General features: G+C 41.2%; 1 long non-coding RNA gene across 2 annotated transcripts in view; it reads left to right on the top strand.

Moving 5' to 3' along the window:
• The window catches only part of LOC144368198 (uncharacterized), a 47,209-nt gene extending 39,345 nt beyond the window's left edge, over nt 1-7,864 (top strand). For both annotated transcript variants that reach the window (XR_013427971.1, XR_013427972.1), the window contains one exon: nt 6,401-7,864. This is a non-coding gene — a long non-coding RNA (uncharacterized LOC144368198). The remainder of the gene's footprint in view (nt 1-6,400) is intronic.
• Nucleotides 7,865-24,962: the final 17,098 nt, after the last annotated feature.

The following is a 24,962-nucleotide window of genomic DNA, read 5'->3' as shown; positions in this document are numbered from 1 at the left end:
CAGGAAGCCTCCACTCTCCTGGCTTATTCTCCTCCTTAGAAGCATTGCTGATCACTGAATCACAGTTGACATGTTTGTCTCCAACACTGGAACATCAGCTTAAAAGGAGTGTTGTCTTGTACGTCTAAGAATTCTGGTTTCTTGTGTACTCAGCAGCCTGAAATCAAAAGGATGATCAATAAAAGCTGGTTGAACTACTTTTATTAATTGCAATAAATGCAGTAGCAAATGAAGTAAATGCAAATGCACTTAAAAAGATTTTCTTTCATTCTTCTGATTACTAAAGATAAATGCACGAATGTGATTATGAGGTGGTAATTAGAAAACTGTCTATGTCTATATATCAATGTCTATATCATAGATATATAGATATAGTATATATATATATGTAGATAATTTTATGTATCTAATATATGTGTGTGTGTGTGTATATATATATATATATATATATATATATATATATATATATATGATGCAGACATTCAAAATTCAATAAACTAGGTGGAAAAATATTCCAAAAATAAATTTTCTATACTGATAAAAATAAATTTCAAAAAATATACTCAGCTTCAAATTATTATAGAACAATAGAAAGATTTCGTTTCTAGAATCAAACCACACTACAGATTTAACATTTACAAAAATTTGTCTTTTTAAAATTATAACAAAAGTAAAACAAAAGTGGTTGAACCTGAAGTCTAATTGCTAAGAGCAATAGCCAAGTAATATGATGCATGGCATGTTTGGTTGATAGGTGAAGCCAGAAAGCAATTGATATGATATGATTATGATAAGATCTGCATTCCTATAGATATTAGACACCTGCTGTCCACCTTGGCCTGCTAAGGGACACCTGGAGAGTTCCCATTGTTTGTTGAAGTGCGGTAGGAGGGCATTCAGGAGAAGGGACTTCCTGTTGGGGTCCAGGAGAACGCCTCCTGTGTTGGTCAGCAGTCCCCCCCCCGCCAGCATAAGAAGCATTGGCGCAGCAGTTTCAAAAATAAAGTTTGTTCCTGCTTGAGTGGATCATGATTTTGTGCACAGCCAGACTGATAAATTAATTGCAAAATCGATGGTACAATTATTTTATTAAGAAGGTACTCAAGGCTTGTCAGTGACTCAAACTAATTTGTTACAAGAAGAATGAATTTCAAATTTCAAAAGTCTCAGTGCAGTGGAAAAGCTCTCTATTTTACTGAAAATAAAGAAATTGGCAAGCAGTATTCATATTATGTTTGTAAAAACCAAGTTAACTAAACAGTTAATGAAAGCATCCCCTGGTGAGTGGAATGGTTGGTTTCTAGAGGCCATTCCATGGGTGAGAGGAGACGCTGAACAAGAAGAACACCAGTGGATCTCCCAGAGCAATGAAATGCTACGTGTCTCAGAACCCACTTATGATGGAACAACCATATTCAGGTACACTCTGTTTACACAGTTTTATATATTTTATTATTACTACTAAATTAGAATAAGATTTAAAAATGTGCTTAGTATGAAAAATAAGAAAGCTATCTTTGACAACTAAAAGAAAGTGAACATGCAGTTGGGTGAGAAAGTACTTTTTCCTTCATGATGAGGGGCTTTTGAGAGGAGGGAAGAAGATATATCTCACCTACTCACTGTCTGAAGGCTCAAAATGCACAAAAGCCAGAAGTGGGATGGGGGAACTCCCATTGTTTGCCTTTGGTCATTTATTTAGAAAGAATTTTAAAAAAACTATTAAGTGCCACATGATAGATGTTATCAGTAAAAAGAAAAAAAAAAACATCTCTACGCTTAAAAATATCAGTGAAAAATAAATACATGGACCATTAATAACACCTGTAGACTGTAGTGCAGTACCTTAAATTTGGGGTCAGACAGACTTGGACTCTCAAACACTGACATTGAATTGTGATCCCTAATAGCTACCCAGCATTCACAAATCACTACAAGTTAAGGGATCATAATGGAGTAAATAAGATAGTGTAATGACCCCCTGCCCATCGTTGTTTATCCATACCGTATGATCAATTGGTTGATTTCTCTGTTAGTGAATTTGTAATTCAGAGGTGGCTTCTATTAGCATTACTCTAGTTTACAGTTTAGATTGATACCACGTTTCACCCTTCTGACTTAAAAATACATGAACATAGAAAGATGAGTGCCTGACTCTGATAGCCCCATGTATGTTCATGGTTAGTTGTTCTGAAAATGAAAAATGCATTTCAAAAAACATAGAAGCAATTTAAATAAAAGGTAGAGAAACCAGGTCATGTCTCAATCAGAAGAGGCTGGTCTGTTTCCATTTATGCTGCACTTGTGGTGTGTGCAGGGTGCAGGACACAAACCTATTACTGGGACCAAATCTCACCATAGCTCAGCTCTTTGCTTCACCTACCTGAGTCCCAACAGCCTGAAGCTAAAGCAATGAAATCAGCAGAGTTTCCTGTGATAAGGGGAGTGATCATCCCTGTGCTCTCTAGCATGGTAACCCCTGACCACATGGGGCTACTGGGAAAATGAGGGACTATTGTTCAAATTGGAGTAAAATATGCATAATGTAGAATTTGCTATGTAAGCACATTTAAATCTGTGACATTAAAATCATTGACATTGTTGTGCCTCCATAATCAACATCAATTGCCAGAATTTTCCATGTTTAAAATATATATGTGTGTGTGTGTGTGTTTATGTGTGTGTTTAGTTATTGTTGGATACAATACATTTATTATATTTATCAAGTTTTATGTGGTGCTGAGGATCAAACCCAGCACCTTGAATGTGCTAGGCTAGCACTCTACCACTGAGCTACAATCCTAGCCCCAGAATTTCCCATCTTGAAAATGTAAAACTTTGTTTGGACTAAACAAAAATTCTGAGAACCTCATTTAAGGAGAATCACATAATATTTGTCTTTGTGACTAGATTATTTTACTTAGTGTACTGTACTCGAGGTTCTTCCACTTTGCAGAATGTACTAGAGTTAATTAAGTACAAATAATATTCCACTGTGTATACATACCACATTTTGTTTATCGATTCATCCATCACTGAAAGTGTGAGATTGTTTCATCTTTTGAATGTGCAGAAAAACTGAACAGATATCTCTTTGTGTCCTGAGAAGTTTGTTTCTTAGTTCACTTACTTTTAATTACTTTAAATATGACTGGCAACATGTGTGGTGGCTACCATATTGGGCAGTGATATCAAGGGTTTGGCTGGTACACAGAGCCCTTCTGGTCACTGGAGTGACATCCCTCGGAGAGAGACAGATAGGGATAACTTAGGTGTTCTATGCTTGAGTCTTGTTGCTCACTAAATTGGTTGACTGTGTTTCTAGTTGTAGTGAAATATTGAGAAAGAATGAAACCCACAGCAACTCTGAGCAGGAAAAAGTTGAACCTGGTGGTGCAGAAGTGGGGGAGACAGAAAAATGCACCTTTGTTTCTACTGTCATTCCAACTATGTTTCAGAAGCCACAGCGCCCAATCTGTCCTGTTGGTATTGAATGAAATACCTGCAACTGCTCTATGATTAGGATCAATATCCAAGCCATTATGCTGGCAAGAGAGGTAGCAAATTAATTTACGTGGATTTTCAGATTCATTATTATAAGCAGATGACAGCCCATGCACTACAATTCAGACCACAAAAGACTGATATTATTTCAAATTAAAATCTATAATGCTAATATGCATCAACAAGTGCTTGTGTAGGCTGAAGTGCATTAATTTCCTCAATGATTTGCTGAGGTGCATGATGTTTGCACATAAGTAGGGCTACAAGGAGGGCTTTTAACTAAGAATGGTTAACACTTATTCATACAGATTTATAGAAGCTAACATACAATTTTCCTTACAAGTAACTCCCTAATAGGAATTAATGGGACATTTTTAAACAGAAATTCCAAGTTCAGAGGACTCTGAAAGAAATATGCCAAAAGAAGAGAAGCAGGGGCTGTGGCTGTGGCTCAGTGGTATTGCACTTGTCTGGCATTTGTGAGGTACTGAATTTGAGTCTCAGCACCACATACAAATAAATCAAAAAAGGCCAACAACTATACGTAAGTAAATAAATAAATAAACAAATAAATAAATAAATAAATAAGAGAAGCAATGTCATGCTCCACTGCCTAACTTCATTAGATCTTTGTATGTATTTAAAATGGTGCAGCCAGTCTGCTTTCAGTCAGATGTGAATGGAAAAGATCATGAAGTGTAACTCTCAGAAGTACAGCCCTGGGTAAAAAGAAAGTTTTTTCATAAAATAATTTTGGAATTTTTGCTTCAAACTGAACAATAGTAAAGAAAAGTGTTTTTTTATTTGTTTGTTTCAAAATACAGAGATCAGACACTGTCTTGTAATTTCTCTATGAAAAGTGATATTTTATACTGTCAAAGCTTGCATTTTTTAATCATATGCACCTGAGTTTTTACTCAGAAAGTGATATGTAAATTCTATTTGCAAGCCTTCAAAAAGAGAAAAGTTTAGTGATTGATTTATGGTTTGGATTTTCCAGTTATTTCCCCAATATTATTAAAGAATTATGATCAAGTACATGGAAATATCATGGAAAATAGACTGCTCAGGTAAAGAAAATTTTCCTTTTTTTTTTTTTTTACTTTGAAGATAACTTCACTGGTGTAAAGCATATTTACTTGAATTCATTTATATGAAAAAATAGATATATCTCCTCAATAGATAAAAACCTATATTTTGGCATACCAAGGTCTGAACTCAGGGGCATTCCACCACTGAGCCACAAACCCAGCCTTATTTCGTATTTTATTTAGAGACAGAATCTCACTGAGTTGCTTAGCGCCTCACTTTTGCTGAGGTTGGCTTTGAACTCCTGATCCTCCTGACTCAGCCTTCTGAGCTGTTGGGATTACAGGCATGTACCACTGGGCCCGGCTAACATCTTTTTTTTTCTTTTTCTAAACAGTAACTCATTTATTCCTCGGAAATTGCAAAATTTAATTCACTCTTTTTTATTTATTTTTTTATATACTGAAAAAATAATCTTCAAAAAATAAACATGACATGTAATTTATTAACTGAGAAAACATGGAGATGGCAGAGTTAAAGAACTAAAGTGATTTCTGCCCTGAAAAGACTGCATTTCTTCTCTTCCCACAATGACAGATCAGAACAAAATTGTCCAAGTAAAGGCAAAGTCCGTTCAGTGGTGCTTGTAAGATGAAATTTTTTTTCTACATCCTAGTAGAAGGGCTAGTTATAAACACATTCATTACAAGAAAATAAGGTAATGTCTTGTTTATACAACAATCCAAATTTCAGCTATCCAGTTACCTAGAGCAGAGCCACAAACCCTCAAAGAAGTGATTCTGGCCTCAGAGGTTAAAGAACAACTTTGATGAAACTCAACTGAAATATTTCAGGTGAGAAAATAAAAGCCCAGAAATGTCAGTATGATTGAGCCACACCTTGATTAGCTCCAAGTGGGCAATGCAAAGGCTTCTTTGGGCACCAGAAACCATCCCTGTAGTGATGAAAGCCTTGTGTGAGAGGAGAAGAGAACACAGCTATGGGATTCAGAGAACATCCTGGACAGAACTCCAAGGTGACTCCTTGATTCCCTGCTCCTTTGTGCTTACACGGTTCAGGCCTTGCCTTTGGGGTGCAATGTGGTCATCACAAAGGGGTGCCACTTCTGCTGAATGATCATGTGCCACATCTGATGGACTTGGTGTATGATAATGATCTCAAAATCATATTTCCTACTGATGTTGCAAATACCTTAGTTAGGGTAAGCACAGTTTATTATGTTCAGCTAACAATAAAATCACCTTACAGTGATCTCTCAGAACATGCCCTACTGCTAAAGGATGACTGACTTGTATTTGGGAACAGCCCTGGGTTTGGGGTAAGGTAGCCTGGGAGCCATTGCTGATGTGGCCACTTATGAAGTACATTGTCTGGACTGGATTTCTGATTTCTTTTTATAAAAAAGGAGATGATAAGACCTATTTTTTAGGGTTTCTTTGATAGTAAATAAAGTGATGCATATAAAAATCTGTTGTGTACCCTTTGGTATTGTGAGATTTACACAGTTAGGCCATTCAACATCTTCTTGACACTAAAGTTCTTTGTGTACAGTGAACATTCAGTGAAAATCTTAAAAGTCCTTTGATAGAAAATCCTTTCTATCAAAAGGCATAAACAAGTCACTAATTTTGATGTATATAGACCACATGAACATGAAGCCAGCATGGTCACAAGGCACATTGAAGGTCACATAAGAAGCTTTCAGGCAGCACTAGACTTGTTTGTTTAGTTCTGAAAGATTCAGGTTCTTTCAGGTCTTTTCACATTTCTTACTTTGTGAAGCCCTGGGATCACTTCCAAGTGCATGTGGTTCTTTTCTCATGTTGATTTGTATTTTTGCCTCTAGAAATTTGTCTGAAGGATTTCAGTGTCAAAGCAAGAAGAAGACCTGCTTACACAGCCTCAGACATGGGAACAAGGACCCAAACAAGCTCACACTGTGGATTCAAAGCTGCCAGGGGCTCAGAATCATGGGGATCTGCTTCTCTTCCTCTGGTGGCTCAGCTCCCCCCTTATGTCTCCCACCCATCTCCAACCATGATCAGTGGCTCAGCTCCCCAAGTCTCTTCTTCTACCTGTAGACTGTCTCCCTGAGCTCTATCTGGAATGCTCCTCAGTGAAGCTCTTGCCCCCATCTGTCATGTTAAATGAATAGGAGTCCTTATCAGAGGCTGTGGTCATGCTTTGAATTCCTGTAAAACAAATAGCCACCCAATGTAGTTCAAAAACAAATTGGAAACTAAACTCAGTAGTATAAGGAAGCAGCCAAGTCTCAGCCAATCACACATAGCTGAGCTTCAGCCAATCACAAGCTGCCTAGCACCAGACCATGCATGACCAGAAAAAACAAACTTCTGGGTCTCAACAGGGGAGCCCTGTCTGTACTCAACTTCCCAGCTTGATTTGAAAATGCCCACCATCTACAGAGCAGAGCTCTCCAGCATTCTCCTGATTCTGAGAACTGCCTGCTTCAGGAATATTCAGGAATATTATTTGTTCAAATAAACTGTTCAATTTAACTTCCACAACTTTCCTGTTAAAGTCTTAACACACCTTCCTTTCAATGTGCCCTCTGAAGTCAATGATGACCTCCACATTGCTGTGAAATCAATGGGAAATTCTTGGCCTCATGTGATCAAAACCATGAATGGCATTTATTGGATAGTGTTAAGACCACAAAGGAGGGGTCAAGCTCCTGACCCCCTCTTAGTGAGAAACTAATATAACTGCATTTATAAAAATAAATAAATAACAGCAGCTTCTATTTCAAGGCCTGTCCTAAGGAAGAGGGCATGACCCTTGTCTTTGGAAAAACCCACAGAATACTCCTAAGCACATACCCACCCTGCTGAGCTGTTTGTCTGCAAATAACAGGAGAGGTCTGGGGCACCAGGTGTTCCTGATTCAGTTAGGCTAGGTGAGGACCCATAGCAACCCCCCTAGCAACCTTCAATCAGCATGAGACAGGGAACATACCTAAATGCCAGATGACCCCCAAGTAGTTTATGGTGGTTGATAACATGTTGGGAAACCATGTATTATAGCACGTATATCCCTCATGGCCTAAACCAATAAGTTCAAACAAATCACCCTTTTGTATTAACCAATCACCCCTACAACTTGTTCCCGCCATTGAATGTGCTAATTAATGTTGAGTTGTTGTTTGACTTTCCCGTGGTATGAAATGATTTGCTGTGTGATGTTGTGATGCATACAGTATTCCTCCCAAACCTATAAAATCTCACTGAACAAAGGGCCGGGACTCACTCCTGCATTGGGAATGGTTGTGAGTCCAGGCTTGAGCTTGCAATAGACTCTTGTGTGATTTCATTGGATTCAGCCCCTGGAGGTCTATTGGGGTTCCATGAATCTGGCATAACATTAGCAGTTTTAAGATCTCTTAGCTAATTCAAGAACTCAGAATGACACTCTTGTCCTGCTTCTTTCCAACCCAAATGGCTGTGCAATCTTAGGAAAAAAGCAACTTCTTCGCTGTTTTCCTAACCTCCTAAGTCAGTTTGCCTTGGGGCTCAATTCTTGAGCTCCGTGTGTAGGTCTTTCACTGAGGCATTGTTCAGTTTCCTGACCTTGGATGCCAAGTCTAAAACAATAACTCCACCCCCCAGATTCTTTTTATAGCCCTGTTTTTTTTCTCAGTCTTTCTTTTATGTAGTATTTTACATCCTCTTATCATGACAGAAAATATTCAATAGGAAATATCACAATTGCCTTATTATGTAAATGAGAAAACTGAGGTACAGAGAGTAAGAAAGCTGGGTTTGAAGTCAAGTGAGAGCCCCAGGTCTGTATTCTTAACTAATGTATCAATCCACCAAATATGGCCAGTGAATGTCTTAGGAGAGCCAGTGATTAATTCTTTTTAGTTGCTGGGAAGTGATTTTTCTCTCCTCTGCACCACCACCCATTTGTTGGCTTTGTCCATTCAGGAAATAATAAATTAATGTTTATGTGTGTTTTGTGGAGCTTGCATTTGGACTCCACTTTCTAGTCTCCAGAATGATCTTTCTTTTTCAGAGAAATTATTATAATTATTTTATTTTATTATTATTAATCTCTTTTTTAGCTTCTCATTTTTAAAATTTATTTTTATTGACTTTTTAAAAAAATAAATGACAGCAAAATGCATTACAATTCTTATTATACAAATACAGCATAATTTTTTATATCTCTGGTTGTATCTAAAGCACGTTGACACCAATTCATGTCTTCATACATGTACTTTGTATAATGATGTCCATGAAATTCTACCATCCTTGCTAACCCTTGCCCCTTCCCTTTCTCTCCCACCCCTCTGCCCTATCTAGAATTCATCTATTTTTAGGATGCATTTTCCCAACAGATTCTAGGGTATATAGGGCAGGAATTGTGAGTTTTTCTGTCATTTCCATTCTAGGAGGTGTCTGAACCAGCTTGGTATTCCTCGACTCTCTCAGGAGCTACAGGTATCTGAGGAGAGGCCTGGGCACTCTACTTCCCTAGGAAGGCCTAACACTTCTCCGTTTCTCATCATGGTTCACCCCTCTGTTTTTTAAACCTTCACCAAAGACCCTCAGATCACCTCTTGTTTTGCATTCTCCATGCCCGTCCCTTGACAACCAGAACTTTGGAAGGTCCTATTCCAGCTCATGGGCAGATCTCTTCCTGAGAAGCTGCCTCCATCAACCTCTCTCACTCTGATATGTGTCCTTTCTGCCTCAAAGAAACAAAATATAACATCAAATAATGCGCACTCTCCCCCCTGAGAAGCAGAGTTGGGGCTAGAAGCTGGGTCTATTGAGAGTCCTTGGAGGCGTTTCCAGGAAGGTCTCCTAGAGCAGGGTCCCTGATCTGTGACAATGTCAGATGTTGCTTTACCATGCAAGACATGGCTTGCAGCCTTCTCACTTAGGTAGCTGGATTATTATTCCACTTTTATTTTTAGAGCCAGAGTAGACATGATCAATGTAATTTCAATGCTCTGATCATAAACCTCCATGTTAATATTTCCCCTTTAAACTGAGTATTTATGAGTACTTTAAGAACCACCTGGATATTCTATCTTAAGGTCCCAAAGTCATTTAGCTATAAATTATTGAATATTCTCTTAGAATTTTTTCCTTGGTCTGGACTTGATTATTTCTAATGATCATAAATGCCCCTCTGACATTTCAGACATGCACTGTTATAGTAATGCCATCAGCCAGAATTGAAGCAGGGTACGGAGTCACCCATGTTTCCCAAGCCCAGTGCTGAGAAGTGTAATGACCTTCACACCTTTTATTGTACAGGAGAGAGGGTGAGGAGGATGCTGTGTGAGGGGTCCGATCTTATTGAATATTTCTGTCTTACCTTCTGGAAACATGTGCTGGCCTCTCACCGAACTCTGTGAGCAGTGCCTGGTGATATCTCTGAAGCCAGTTCCTTATAAACATATTCAAAAGTGGTATGTAGCATGGTCCCTAAAACAATGTGGGCTCATCCTTACCTTCAGAGGTAAGGACAGTTGAATTTTTCCAGGCTGCCATGCAGCCGTCACTACAACCTTGTGTGGCTCAAACTCGCTCCTGTGCTGGAGCCAGGCCCAGGCTCTCATCCTTACTTCTACTGACACCTCCTGACATGCCTGTCTTCACACAGCTCTTCTGGTAGACTGAGCAGCTGCAGATACTGGTGCTGAGGCCATCAGAAGGTGCAGGCTGCCAAAGCACAGTTACAGGGAGGCGAGAAGAAGGGCAACCTCTGACTGGGCTCTGACCTTTTCTGTTCTGAGCTCTATTCCAGAGCCAGTGACCTGACAGAGCAGCGGCCCAGGAAACCATCTTCTCCTCATGTGATCTCACAAACCAGAGATGCTTTTCCTCTACTCCCAACTCCCTTAAAAAATCCTGACGTATTTCTGGGCTTAATTTGGCAAACATTTGTGCCTGGGGCTTTGGCCGGCCTGGACCCAGCACTTGCAGCCCTTCACCGGGTACCTGTCCATGTGCTGTCTAGTCAAGCTGCAGCTCTTGAAGGTTGTTTCCCATGCCCTGGATTATTACTCCTCCATCCAAAGAAACTCAAATAAATCATCAGCCAGGAGAAGATGGGAAGTCCATAATAAGAAAGCAGAAAAGAGTGAAAGAAAGTCTTTAAGCCTCACCCTGCCTCCAGAAGAGGAGAAGAAATTGGAAGATTTGAACTGCAAGATAGATTTAGAAACTTTTGCCCTTCAGTTTATTTTCAAACAAAATGTGGTAATCTCCAAAAGACGTTTTATTGAAGTCATAATAACTGGGCTTTCTATTACTATGTCATGAATTAACAGAAGATTGAATTATTAATTTGCTTTTAAATCATCATTAGGTTTATTAATATTAAAATTACTCTGCTCATGAATACCTTTTAGATGGTTTGCTGTGACACTGTGAACTAAGGGGAAAAATGTTATTTGCTAATGACTTTAGGTGACAATTCAATAGATACTCACTTTCTGTTTAAAAACAGATAAAATAAAACCAAAAAGATGTTCATGGGACTACACCAGCATTTTGGAAACCTGAAGACAGAGGTGAGTGTAACTGGCCCCATTCAACAACTCATGAGAAGTCTGTGGGTTTCATATTAACCATCAATCCTGCTCTCTAGAAAAGCTGTGCCACCAACAGACATGGCACAAGGTACCAAAAAATGAGAAGAAAAGTTTCCTGAACAGCCCTCTGGGAGAAAATGCACAAATCACTCATTGCTTTTATTAAAAAAAATTGTAGTAAGTATACCAGGGATTGAACTCAGTGGTCGCTCAACTACTGAGCCACATCCCAGCCCTTTTTTGTATTATATTTAGAGACAGGGTCTCACTCAGTTGCTTAGCATCTCACTTTTTCTGAGGCTGGCTTTGAACTCAGGATCCTTCTGCCTTAACCTCCTGATCTGATGAGATTACAGGAATATGTCACCATACCCATAATCACTCATTGCTTTTAACCTTCTCTCAAGCCATCCAATGATTAACAAATATTTTTCTGCAGCAATGAGTTCCCAGGTGCTGCAAAGCTGGCATATCAAAGGGCCAGGGGTTGCAATCTGCTCACCATCACTACTTATCACAAACTACCTAATCACCAACTTGAAATCCTGAGTCCCACCAGACACCCCTCAGCATCTTTCCCTCTTGGCATCCACACCCCACAGTCAGCACATTTGTTTCCAATGGCCTCACCTTTCTCCAAAGCCACCAAGATGGGCATCCAAATGCCTTTTGACTGCCAGCCTGTCCTCTTGCTCATCTGTCCTCTACCCTTTGCCCTGTACTCTTTGTACAAAGCATATCTGGTTGTGCTCTTCACTTGCTTGAAACTAACTTTAAATCAGGGCTCAGATATCTGCATCCTGAGAGCATCCTGTCTTGCAGGGAGTCCCAGACTTGCAATGAGAACCTCTTGGTGAGCCTTCAGATATGTCCTTTCCTAAACTCATTCTAAGACCAATAAATGTGGATGTCTGGGGGTGAGCTCCAGGCACTAAGAACTTCCAAGGTGACTCCAGGGACAGCCAAGATTCCACCGTTCTGTTCTCTGCTCAGATGACTGAAAAATGAGCATAGGTGTGGGAAAGTGCCTCTCCTCAGCATGGGGCCTTTGTTTTACTCTTCCACCTCCATCTACTGCCACCAGAAATCCAAGCACATCATTGAAACATTGATTACCAGTTTTCCTATGTTTCATAAGATATCAGATGCCAAAGATTCAATTGCCCATAACTCACATTGATAACACACTTACATTGTTCATACTGGCCTGCTTTTATTAAATTTTTAGTTATGTCTCATAAACCTACCTTGAAAATTCAAGTGTAACAACTTTCATGGAAGTATACACTTTCCCCTGCCTCTTTTCACCTTTAGATGTCCTTATTCTCTCAATTTTTTTTGAAGTTGTATTGCAGCTGTTAGTATTTCTAACATTATATGTGTATTTTATGTGTTTGTGTGTGTGTACAAATGCATATAAATGTATAACATTTTAGTGATCCTTTAATTTAACAAAAATATTCTGTTGAATGTATCTGCATTCTGTGTAGTCTAAGAAGAAATAAAAAGAGAGAGAATGGGAGAGAGATTAGTTTTGATGTGTTGTTTCATATTATGGAAGCAGACAATCTGAAATCCATGGCACTTGTCAGCAGGCTGGAAATTTAGGAAAAAGTAGATGCTGCAGTCTCAAGTCAATTGCATAAGTTAGATGCTTGGAAACTCAGATGAGTCTTCTATTTTGCAGCCTTGAGAAGAATCCTTTCTGCTTTAGGAACCTCAGTTCTTACTCTTAAGGCTGTCAACTGATTAGATGAGGCCAACCTACACTATAAAGGGTGGCCTATGTCACTCAAAGTCAATGTTAATCACAGCTAAGAAGTATTTTTCCACATCTAGACTGATTCTTAACCAAACAACTGGGGACCATAACCTTGCCAGCTGGACACATAAAAATTTCCATCAAAGAGTGGTGGTCCTTAAACTCACCCACTGTGCTCACTGGTTTTGACTGGAGCAAGCCTGTAGATTTATCTGGTTGCCTTGCTCACTCTTTTGCTTTTGCACTTATGAGAGGTCTCCAGGTTTTTGCTGCTCTAAACCTCATTTCTATGAGCTTTAGGCACAGGCCTCGCTTGTTTGAGACTGTCCCTGGTATATGTTCTGGGAATGTGGTTACTGGTCACAGGGCATATGAGAGGTCAGTCCAGGGGTCACACCCAGCTCTCTTCCTAGAAGCAGCATGAGTTGCCACAGTGTTGATCACATGTGAGATATCCTTGGTCTAGTCTCCCTGAAGGTGTCCAGGCACTTTATCATGGTCTCTTAGTTTTTGGCAATAAAACTTTCAGAAGCTATTTCATTATGAGGTCTGTATTTATTGCCATTGATAATGTTACATTCCTTTTCTGTGTTTGATAGTCATTTGTATTCCTTTGTAAAATTTCTGGTCATTATATCAAAGAAGACATTTGGTATTTGTTTTTTAGGGATTGGCTTGCTTCACTAAGCATAATCTGCTCTAGTGCCATCCATTTCCCTGCAAATTCCATGATTTTGTCATTTTTTAGTGCTGCACAATACTCCATAGTGTATAAATGCCACATTTTTTTAATCCATTCATTCATTGAAGGGCATCTGGGTTGGTTCCACAGTCTAGCTATTGTCAATTGTGCTGCTTTGAACATCGATGTGGCAGTATTCCTGTAGTATGCTCTTCTAAGGTCTTCAGGTAATAGACCAAGAAAGGCAATAACTGGGTCAAATGGTGGTTCCATTCCTAGCTTTCCCAGGAATCTTCATACTGCTTTCCAAATTGGCCGAACAAATTTGCAGTCTCACCAGCAATGAAGAGCAGGAAGAAAAGATTGACATTAAACAGAGGCACGAGATATGAGGGAAAGAGAGAGAAAAGAGAAATTGCATAAAAATGGAAAGAGACCCTCATTGTTATAAAAAAAACTACATAAAAGAGGTTGTGAGGGGAATTGGAAGAAAAATAAAGAGAGAAATGTATTACAGTAGATGGGATAGAAAGAAAAGATGGGGGGAGGGGAATAGTAGAGAATAGGAAATGAAGCAGAATACAACAGTCACTAGTATGGCATTATGTAAAAATGTGAATGTGTAACCGATGTGATTCTGCAATCTGTATTTGGGGTAAAAATGGGAGTTCATAACTCACTTGAAACTAATGTTTGAAATATGATATGTTAAGAGCTTTGTAAGGTTTTGAACAACCAATAAAAAAAAATAAATAAATAAATAAAAAGAAAAAAATTCTGGTCATATATTTTGGTCATTTTTAACTAGATTGATTATATTTTCTTACCAATTTGTAGGTTATATTTACATATTTTTAATTTTCAAGTGTGTTAGTTATATTGAAACTCTATCAGTTATATTGAAAATATATTCTTAAATTTCTAAACATTTTTAGTTTAAGACATCTTTCTTCCCCCAGATAATCAAACATCGATTACATTATTTTATATGCATTATTTATACATGTAAATGACAATGTGTCTCTTAGTTGCTTTGGGTATATGGGAAAAGTTAATCCTTGTGAAAATATTATTAACAATCACACAAAATTGAGTACTACTTAAGTCAATGAACCATAAGTCAAACTTCAGCAATATGGTAAAAACTACTAATCTTTACATTAAAAAATAAATGCATGAACTTCCTATAACAATATGGGCATATAATTTAAAAAACTTATACTCACTTAATCTTCACCATGTGGGATTAGACCCCAACTTCCTTAATAAGACTCTTACTGTACAAGAATTAAAACCAAGAATTTATAAATGGGATGGAATCAAACTAAAAAGTTTCTTTTCAGCAAAAAAAATATATACAATCTGTGAAATGAACAGAGTGCCTACATCCTGGGAGAAAATCTTCACACCTCACATATCAGATAGTGCACTAATCTCTAGGGTACATAAAGAACTCAAAACACTAAACACAGAAAAAAACAAATAACCCAATCAACAAATGGGCTAAAGACCTTAACAGACTCTTTTCAGAAAAGGATATACAGTCAATCAATTGACATAAGAAAAAATGCTCATCATCTCTAGAAATCAGAGAAATGCAAATCAAAACCACTCTAAGATATCATCTCACTCCAGTCAGAATGCCAACTATTATGAAGACAAACAATAATAAGTGTTGGTGAGGATGTGGGGAAAAAGGTATACTCATACATTGCTGGTGGGACTGCAAATTGGTGCAGCCAATATAGAAAACAGTATGGAGGTATGGAACCACCATTTGACCAAGCTATTCTCCTCCTCGGACTATATCCAAAGGACTTAAAAACAGCATACCACAGGGACACAGCCACATCAATGTTTATAGCACCAAAAATCACAATAGCTAAAGGAGCGAAAGGCAGAGATGTGGGGATAGGTAAGATAGTAGAATGAAATAGAAGTGAGAGAACATGATGTCTTTCAGTGGATGATTGGATAAAAAAATGTGGCATATATACACAATGGAATTTTACTCAGCATTAAAAAAGAACAATTCTATGGCATTTGAATGTAAATGGATGGCGCTGGAAAAGATAATGCTAAGTGAAGTAAGTCAATACCCCTCAAAACAAATACTTAATTTTTTCTCTGATATAAGAAATTTGACTCATGGTGGGGTTGGGAGGAAGAGAATGGGAGAAATAGGGTAGAGGGGTGGGAGAAAAATGAAGGGGGCAGGGGATTAGCAAGGATGGTGAAATGTAATTTATTAAGACTTGATTTGGGTGTCAACATACTTTATATACAAACACAAATACAAAAATTGTGGTATATATGTGTATTAAAAAAATAGCATTACCTTAGGTAGAGGGAAGTGAAAGGAGGGGAAGGCAGTGGATATGAGGATAAGAAAGATAATAGAATGAAGCAGACATTATTACTTTATATATATATGACTGTATGACCAATGTGATTCTAAAATGTGTACACTCAGAAAAAGATAAATTATATCCCATCTACGTATGATATATCAAAGTATATAGGTGCATATTACTGTCATGTATAAGTAATTAAAACAAATTAAAAATTAAGAAAACGAGAGAATTGTGGCTTTGACCAATAGCGTTGCCCGCTGCATCTCCCAAAAGAGCAAGAGTGCATGGCTCTCGGAAAACTCCCTCTGCTTAGAAGCCTTGCTTACAATAAGTCTGGTCCTCACAACTAACCTAGTACACTGTTACCAAGAAATCCTAATGTGTGCATAGGAGTGGGTATGTCATTAGGAATAGAACATTCAGACATTTAGATTGTATATTGCTTCCATTCTGCATTCTTCTTGCACACTACCCTAGTGTGTAATTTTGCAATGAATTTCCTCTTGTATTTTACTGAACATTTTTTGTTGAGGGCCACAGCTCAGTCGGGATGACACATGGCATTTTGCTGGAAGGCAGTCGTTCAGAGGTGAATCCAGCGAGCCATTGAGATGATGATGGTTATGCTAAGCTGTGTATTCAATTGTATACGGACCTTAACTGTCCGGAAATAGAGCTGCTCTTGCTGCCTATGGCACCCTCTACTTTGGAGTTCCCATGGAGTTCTCACCATCTGAAAGAGTGGGGGCAGAGCCAGGTGGAGAGCTGAGAGTTCCTGGGGAGTGTGCGTGGAGTGCTGGTGGAATTGGGGGAATAAAGTTTCCTGTTTGAAGATACAAGTGCGTTGTTGCGGCTTGGTGATTTGTGCCCAGCCAGACTGAGGCAATTTTTAAATTCTTCAAAAACTCTGTGATTCTAGAATGCTGAGTTGTTTTGTGAGCCTCTGTGTTGTCATGCAAAATGAAATGTCTAATTGATAGGAGGTTGCTGTTACATCAAAGTAATTTTGTACTTAATGTAATTTCTAGGTCTGCACCTGCATTTTACTATTTTAATCAGAACAACTTTATAATGACATTTGCTTAATTTATAATAATAATAATAGCTTAATAGTTAATTGATAGGCCAGACCCACTCCAGGTTACTCTTTAGATTTCATGGTGTTTTAGCCTTCAAAATACTTGGGTGGAGGGAGGATTACTGGGGATTGAATTTAGGGGCACTCTACCATGGAGCCAAATCCCCAGCCCTATTTTGTATTTTATTTTAGAGACACACTCGCACTGAATTGTTTAGTGCCTGCTTTTTCTGTGGCTAGCTTTCAACTAATGATCCTCCTGTCTCTGCCTCCTGACCTGCAGGCATTACGTGTGTGCACCACCTCACCTGGCTACCTTAAAAATTCTTTTAACAATTACCTAGACTAAGAATGAAAGAATTCCCAACACAAAGACACTTTTCCAGGAGAATTCCAATTTTACTGCAAAAAGCTGTGTTCTTATAGAGAAGTAAAGGGGCGATGGTAGGGCTTAGATAAATGGCAGGCCACCGGTTTATTGGCAAGTTCTTCCAGATATCAGCTCCAGAGCCCAGGAATTAGTTCTCATTGGGGCTAAGGTTCCCCGCCAGCGAGATTTGAAATTGGCGCCAGTGGGAGAGTTCACAAGGGTGAGAACTTTTTGCGGCGCCACTGCAGAGAAGAAGAAGGTAGGAAAAAGAAGTCCTTAGGTGCCATGTTGGGGTTTTTTCTTTGGGGTACGACTGCCACTTATACTTTTCCCAACATTCCTCCCTTTTTGTTTTCTTAGGAATTGGAGCGTTGTTGGTCAGATCTGGCTGCTTCCTGCTGTGTGGGGGCTCCGTGGGGCCTAGAAAAAAAAGTGGAGGAATGTTCGGGGGGCAGGTCTAGGGATATCATGGCAGCCAGAAATAAAACCCAGTGGCTATAGACAGCTACTTTTGTAGGGGTGAAGTCTATTAAAGTTCCCTGAAGCCACAAGTCGTCCATGGCATCGAACCAGTCCTGGATGGACGAGATTGTTGGTATCAGCCATTGGTCCTGTAACAGAGACTCTAGAAAATACTGAAAGCGTTGCCTGTACATGGCATCATCAGCACCTGAAGAAGATCAGAGTGAATAAAAACAGGGCTGGGGATGTGGCTTAAGCGGTAGTGCGCTCGCCTGGCATGTGTGCGGCCCGGGTTCGATCCTCAACACCACATACCACCAAAGATGTTGTGTCCGCCAAGAACTAAAATATAAATATTAAAAATTCTCTCTCTCTCTCTCTCTCTCTCTCTCTCTCTCTCTCTCTCTCTCTCTCTCTCTCTCTCCTCTCTCATTCTCTCTTTAAAAAAATAAATAAAAACAGAATGAAGATAAAAATTAAAGCAAAGGTCAATTTTTTGCAGAAGTTCCATGTTGGGGGACTGACAGAGAAGAGGCCAAGGGCCATGAGGAGGCTTAAAAGGACATAAAGATTCATGAATCTAGAATGGCAGATTAAGAGGTTCTCTGAGCTCCTTGTCTCCCGCTGTCTGATTTCTGTTGCATTCCATCGTGCCTGGTAGGGAGCTTCAGCACTGAGTGAACTGATCTCTTGGAGATGTTGGGGGTTCATTGGTCATCAGAGGCTGGTAGTGCCTAAGCAGAAGCTGGTTGAAAGTTTGATTAAAAATTTTCTGCAATTCAGTTTGAAGGAACTTCATTATGCAGGGTAAGAGAGCACAAAAAAGGAGCATCCTAATAAGGGGCCCTAAGATAGGTAGGAAGTACTTGGCAAGAGAGGATTGAAAGAACCCTGTTATGGGATTAGAGGAGGTGGGTTTGAGCAATTGGGTTAATAATTCCTGCAATTTAACCACATTTTTTTTATATTAGCCCAGACTCATTAACATAGTAGCAACATTCTTCTCTGAAGAACAGGCATAGGGGCCTTCCCATTTTGGGGTAAGAGGCCCTTTTACCTCTGGGGTATTATAATAGACTAGATTCCCAGGTGTTAAGGGAGGAGTGTTTGGAGAGGAGACTGGGTCCAGAAGAAGCCAGTCCTGATATTTCCAGAGTTCTGAGCAGAGATGAAACAAGAGAGGCAAAGACAAATTTCGGGTAAGAGGTCCTTGTGAAATGACCAACTCATTGGGCATAAGAGGTCTTCCATACATTATCTCAAAGGGAGACAGTAAAGATGGTTTCTTAGGGAGAGCTCTGATTTGAAGCAAAGCCAAGGGAAGGAGTTTGACGCAGTCTAAGTTTAATTACTTTGTCAATTTGGTAAGGACTTTCTTTAGAGTAAGATTTACTTTTTCCACTTTTCTTGAAGCCTGGGGCGATATGGACAGTGGAAATGCCACTTGAAGGAGAGGGCTTTAAAGACCTTTTGTGTGATCTTAGAAATAAACTCAGGGCCATTGTCAGATTGTAAGGAAGTGGGAATACCAAACCTGGGGATGATGTCTGTAAGTAAGATTGAAGTTACAGTGAAAGCCTTTTTATTGGAAGTGGGAAATGCCTCAACCCAACCAGAGAAAGTGTCCACAAAGACAAGGAGGTATTTAGTGTGCCGTACTGTAGGCATGTTGGTGAAGTCTACCTGCCAGTCAGCAGCAGGAGTGTGTCCCCGAGCTTGGTGGGAGGGAAAAGATTTAGGTCTTAAAGAAGTATGAGGGTTGGTCCACTGACAGATCTGACAATTAGAGGCTATATTCTGTACCATGGCTTTGTCAGAGGGGGTGAGGGAAAAGAAGCTCTGTAAAAAGAGGGTCAAAGATTGAGAGTTGGAATGGAATAGAGTATGAAGAAACTCGAAAAGATCCTTGTTCTTACTGGAAGAAGTAGGGGCTTCAGATGAGCTGTCTAAAGTGGCCATTATATGTCCCCCAGGGGGGCCATAATTAGAAGTGGTAGCAGCCATTCTTGCTGCCTGGTCAGCCTTGGCGTTGCCCTAAGTGATAAGAGAGCCATCCTTCTGATGGGATCTACAATGGACAACTCCCAACTGGGTGGGTAAGTGGGAGGCCTCTATCAGATTGGTTATAAGAGCCGAATTAGTGATCTCATTACCTTTGGTGGAAAGTAGGCCTTGCTTTTTCCATATTGCAGCATGGGATAATAAAATATGGAAGACATATTTTGAGTCAGTATAAAGGGTGAGGGATTTGCCTTGTGTTATAAGGCAGGCATGAGTGGCTGCTATGAGTTCAGCCTGCTGGTTGGTAGTTCCTGAAGGCAGAGCTTTGGCCTCTATAATCTCAGTGGCTAAAACTACAGCATATTCAGAGTAATGAGTGACGTTCTGCCTAAAGGAACTGCTGTCAGTGAACCAGATAAGGTCAGGCTTGGTGAGTGGTCCCTCAGAAATGGAAGAATGACAGGGGAGGAAATCATCTAAGATTTCCAAGCAATTATGAGTTGGTGAGTCAGACATGGGAGTCATTGGGAGCAGTGAGGCAGGGTTTAGTTAAGAGCGTGGGAGGAACGTAATATTAGGGTTTTCCAGAAAGGAAGTGAAGAGTGACAGAACTCTGGATGGAGGAAGGGTTTGAAGCCCCTTATAAGCTAAAAGATCCTTCAAATGATGTGGGGAGTGGATAGTTAAAGGGGCCCCAAAAGTCAGCTTAGAGGCTTCTTTGTGTAAAATTTGTCCAGCAGCCAGAGCTCTTAAGCAAGGGGCCCACCCACAAATGGTAGGGTCTAGTTGCTTGGACAAATATGCCACAGGTGCAAATGTAGGCCCATAGTTTTGACCTAAGACCCCAAGTGCTTGCCCCCTCTTTTCATGGACATATAGATGAAATGGTCTTGAAAAATCAGGAAGGTTAAGGGCGGGTGCCTTTAGGAGGAGTTGCTGAAGCCTGTGGAAGTGGTAGTTGGGGGAGGAGGCAAGAGATGCACTAGGGGTCCCTTTGCTAGGTCATACAGGGGTTTGGCTAGAAGAGAGTAATTTGGGATCCAGACCCTAAAATAACCTACTAGTCCTAGGAATGATAGTATTTCAGCTTTCGTATGGGGAACTGGAAGATTAGAGAGGAGTTGCCTCTTATCCAGTGTTATTTCCTTTTTCCCGGGTGTAAGGCAAAAACCAAGGTAGGTGACAGAAGACTGGGAAACCTGGGCCTTGTGGGGAGACACCCTATATCCCTTGTCTGCTAGGAAATTAAGAAGCTTGGCGGAGTGGGATTCAGAGTGTTCCTAAGAGGGACTACATAGAAGAAGGTCATCGATATATTGAAGGAGAGTAGAGTCAGGACAGGTGGGTTGACAAAATGTGAGGTCCTGGGCAAAAACTTGGCCAAAGAGATGGGGGCTATCCCTGAATCCTTGCGGGAGGACAGTCCAGGTAAGCTGATGAGAATGGCGGGTGTGAGGGTCAGACCATGTAAAAGCAAAGATATCCTGAGATTCTGAGGATAAGGGAATAGAAAAGAATGCATCTTTGAATTCTAGGACTGAGAAGTGGGTAGTAGTGGCAGGGATCTGAGAGAGGAGGGTGTAAGAGTTGGGCACAAGTGGATGGATGGGGACCACAGAGTAGTTGACAAGGCGAAGGTCTTGAACCAGCCTGTAGGACCCGTTAGGTTTTTTAACTGCCAGAATGGGGGTGTTGAAAGGAGAATATGTAGGCCTAAGGTATCCCTTTCGTAATAAATCCTGGATGATGGGTTCTAATTTGAGGAGGGCTGTGGTTGTGAGTGGATACTGTGGTTGACTAATATATCTTTAAGTGTCTCGTAAGACAATATGAATAGGACTGCATTTAGCCATAGAGGGTGTAGTTGTGTCCCAAACCTCAGGGTTAACTGTTTTAGATAGTTGTGGAAGAGTGTGTGAAGGAGGTGTTTCTGCCCCTAGGAACATCATGAGGAAATGAGAGGTAGGAGAGGTGTGGGGTGATATGTGAATGGTGACTTTCAATAGTGAGAGTATGTCCCTTCCCAGAAGGGAAATGGGGCAATGGCTCATAACGAGAAAGGAGTGTGTAAAGGACAAAAGGGATTCCTGCATATAACATGATAAAAGAGGGGTTTTTCGAGGGAAAATCTGTTTACCTCCTACCCTGACAATAGAAGTTTTTGAGGGTGTGGTAGAACCTCAATACTTCCTCAAGACTGAAAAAGCGGCACCAGTATCTAAGAGGAAGGTAATGAAGCGTCCATCCACCAGGAAGGTGACCCTAGGCTCTTGCTTCTTGATGGTAATAGTCGGGAGGGAAGGCCCAGGGCTCCGTCAATCCTCCTCTGCCAAGCCCAGGAGAGGCTGAAGTTGCCGGGCGGCTGACCAACCTCCTTTTTGGGTGTTGGGCAGTCCACCCCCCAGTATCCCCTTTGATGGCATTTTGGGCAGGGGGTGGAGGGTGTCCTCGGCGAAGGACAATCCCTGGCCCAATGTCCCTCCTTACCACATTTGAAGCAAGCTCCAGGGGGTGTCTTATTAAGACGGCGTGGTGATGACCTTCTCTGAATAACCTGGACCAACATTTGGAATTTGGCACTTTCAGCCCGCTGCCTAAGGCGTTCGCTTTCATCCTCTCTACCATGAAAAACCTTGAAAGCGACAGTGAGGATTTTGGTCTGAGGAGTAGCAGGGCCCTGTTCAAGTTTTTTAAGCTTGGCTTTAATGTCAGGGTAGCTTTGGGCCAGAAAATATGTCATTAAGACATGATGGCCATCAGGGGTTTCTGTGTAGAGGTTAGTGTACTGTTGAAGGGCCTTGGTTAGTCTATCCAAGAATTTTGAAGGTGTTTCTTCCTTTCTTTGAATGACTTCCTGCACCCTTTGAATGTTAAAATCCTTGCGGGTGGCCTTTTTCAGGCCCGCCAAGAGACAGGATGTAAAAAGGTCAGGAGACTCTAAGCCTTCAGGGGTGTTGTAATCCCATAGGGGATCCTGATCTGGGACAGCATGAGGGCCCTTGGGGTGGTTGGAATTGGTCCTATGATTTTCATCAGCATGGGCATGGGCTAGCTCCCAGACCTGTCGCCTTTCCTGGGCAAGAAATGTATTGGCCAAGAGCATGTAGATGTCATGATGAGTGAGGCTATGTGCTTGCAGGATCCATTGAAACTCCTGAATGTAAGTGGTGGGGTCAGTGGTAAATGAGCCTAGCTTCCTCTCTAGCTGAGTAATGTCTGAAATGGAGAAGGGCACGTGGACTCTTATGACACCCTCGGGACCAGCTACCTCACTAAGGGGTGCAATTGTCTTCGGGGTGGGAAGGAGTCCCTTAGACCTGGTAACAGGAGGACTGAAAGAGGCAGGCGGCGGACAGAAAAGAGCTGGAAGGGAAGGGGGTGTCTCTGCGGAGGAGGAGGTGGAGCAGGCAGAGGAGGGCGGAGGGGAGGGGGATAAAATGGAAGGCTGTGGATCCGTGGAATCAGGCAGAGAAAGAGGAGGGTATATCAGGAGAGAAGGAGATGGGGCTGGGGGATAAGATGGGGGTTCATCTGCTGGGTCAAATGAGGAAGAATCTGCGAAGTCAGGAGTAGAAGTAGGGGAAGAGAGGGGTTTGCAAGCAAAGAGGACTTGAGAGGGAGAGCAGGAGATGCAGAGAGCAGGGTGCTCTGCAAGAAGGCTAAAACCTTCAACGCAGGGAATTTCCCTCCACTTTTTCAGATGCTGGCAATAGTTAAAAAGGTCTCGGAGGATCTAAGGATCACCAGAAGCCAGATAGAGCATGGGAACCTGGGATGTTCACACAGAGTATAGAACACACTTAATGTCTGATACACCATCAACAGCCAGGAACAGCTCAGAACAAGGGAGCCTCCTCCCTGTTTGGACTAATCAAGCAAGGGGACCTCAGCAGCATCCACCCAAACCTTAGACATCTTCCATACTCACTACTAGGACTCTTGTATTCTCATGCCACTCAGCTCCCCTGAGGGGACTGCCTGGAGTCCATACATCTGAGCTCCCAGAAGAAAAGGAGGTGACTGTGTACCCGACTCTTGTGGCCAGCACAACTATTAGACCATGGCACCTGGGGAATGGAAATACTGCTGGATTGTGTCTTGCTTAGGTGACAAATAGCCATGGCACCCCACCTTTCCTGAGACTTAAGCACTGCTAAACCACCCACACTTGGTGGCCTGCCACTCCTGAGCTCAGCCCCTGTCATAGCCTCCCTCATTGGGCCAGGCTGCAGTGAAGCCCCACATCAGTGCTCCCAGTCTTTGGTGCACCCTGCCCCTTAGAGCAGGCTGGGACTGTATGCTGCCTCCTGGAAGAGGCATCTGAGTGCCCACAGCAGTCATAATCCACATCTTACTAAAGTTTCACATCACTTCTTGGGACCTAGCTGAGCAGCCAGACTTGCAAGGGCTGAGATGAATGTAGTGCCATGGGTTCAGAAAACAGAGCATTGGCTGAGCTGCATCCTCACCCTACAGGTCAGAAAACCCTACAACTCCGGGTAAGATCCAGGACCCTGCAATGCTGGAACTGTGTGAGCTTCCTAGACCTTCCAGACCTAGAACTGGATAGGAAAATGCTTGTCACTCAGCTCTGTCAGTCACTTCCAGTGATCTTGCCACATTCAAAGTGGCCCTAGATTGCTGCCCTAATCCTGGAAGTAGCAGAATGTGTCTTCATGCTTAGGCATGCCTTCCTATAACCCCAGGGGTCGAATTACATTACCTGTCCTTGTAACCCTGCCCCTCTTGACGTTTTTTGGATGGAATTTTCTAAAAAATGAGGGTCTCCCCTGTAAAAGTCCACTCTTGGACATGTTCACTCTCACAGCCCCTCGTGACATTCCTTGCTCTCCCATTTGGGGAGTTTGAGGAAGAGGAGCTGTCCTTGCCGTTTTATTTGGTATCTTAGGAAACTCACTCAAACTTTAGTTTGGCTGCCTGTTCTGCTGGGGACAGCAGGCCTCCCAAGATTCTGCAGTCCTAGAACTGGTAATAATCCTAGACCCTACAATGAAGTGATCTCCCAGAACCCTGCAGTTCTGGAACTCAGTGAGTTTTCTGGACCTCCCCCCATTCCTGGAACTGGGTGACCCCCAAGCTGCTGAGCTGCTGAGCCACTTTGCTCCCT

This window comes from Ictidomys tridecemlineatus, chromosome 11, assembly GCF_052094955.1.
Source record: "Ictidomys tridecemlineatus isolate mIctTri1 chromosome 11, mIctTri1.hap1, whole genome shotgun sequence".
Classification (NCBI taxonomy): domain Eukaryota; kingdom Metazoa; phylum Chordata; class Mammalia; order Rodentia; family Sciuridae; genus Ictidomys; species Ictidomys tridecemlineatus.
This window is presented reverse-complemented; position numbering and strand designations above follow the sequence as displayed.